A 1,056-nucleotide genomic window follows, 5' to 3' on the forward strand; every position below is an offset into this window, starting at 1 on the left:
GGGGAAAAAAAAAACCTAGAAAAGAATAAAAGCTTCACAACCACCCTGAAAACCTTCAATGTTTTATTTTAGATGATTACGAAAGTATGACACGTCGGTATAAGATTTCTTCAAGAAAATTTTGGCAGCCATTCTGAATAGTAGCACTTTCATTCACACCTTTTTGTTTGAAACGTTTGCCCACAGTCACAGGTTTCACTTTCCTCCACTGATTTATGAGAAATGTTTCACAGAAGAGCATGCTAGCCCTCAGCAGCAAGAGGCTGGCAGCTGTGATTCCTGGTGGGAATACATAGGAGAAACATTTCCTTATTAACACTTATTTTCGAAGGGGAAACCTAAGTGGGGAATTAAGGGTGGTTTGCCCTGAGAAGTTCACAGCAAAATTCCAGCTCACATTAACCACAGAACAACTATGACTAAAGACAAGAAAGCAGGTAGAGATGTTGTTACACAATCGAAGAAAATCTGGGCATGGATCCAGCAGACCCAAAGTGTTACTGAGCCTAAAATCAGGACGGCTGACTTAATAAAATTTGCCAACCATATCAGGTCCTCCCCATACCGATTATATATGAAATTACCTAGATCCCATTGATCCTTCTCATCAGCAGCTCAACAATCGCCCCGGGGATGTTGTTAAAGTAGAAAGCTTCCCTAAGACCAACGAACACAATGGAAGAGATGTTGCTGTTCAACTCCCACACAAGCCAGGGTCTGCTGTTGTTGAGAGTGGTGTCAAAAGCCCAGGCTAAATAACTAAAAAAGAGGCCCGTCAGTTTGAGGGAAAAGTGCTTCAATTCAAGGTAAAGGGATCAGGAAGTCAAACCAGGAACATCAAAGAGAAACAAAAGACACAACGAGAGAGTCACAGTTCAGAACGTGCTACATACTTAAGTCTTGACCGTCTTGTCTAAAAGTTATATTTAGTTGTCTTAGATATGTATTGACTTTCTGTTTTTATTTCCCTAGGAGAGAGAGAGAGACAGACGGCGTGAGCAGAGACAGCGTGAGTCAGAGAGAGAGGGAGACACAGACTCTGAAATAGGCTCCAGG

The 1,056-nt window shown here is 42.0% G+C and overlaps 1 pseudogene; it reads right to left on the bottom strand.

Annotated features, from left to right (window-relative positions):
• Positions 1-159: 159 nt before the first annotated feature.
• Positions 160-794, bottom strand: LOC144219050 (uncharacterized; annotated as a pseudogene).
• Positions 795-1,056: the final 262 nt, after the last annotated feature.

Source organism: Crocuta crocuta, unplaced genomic scaffold (genome assembly GCF_008692635.1).
Source record: "Crocuta crocuta isolate KB4526 unplaced genomic scaffold, BGI_CrCroc_1.0 C28375135, whole genome shotgun sequence".
Classification (NCBI taxonomy): domain Eukaryota; kingdom Metazoa; phylum Chordata; class Mammalia; order Carnivora; family Hyaenidae; genus Crocuta; species Crocuta crocuta.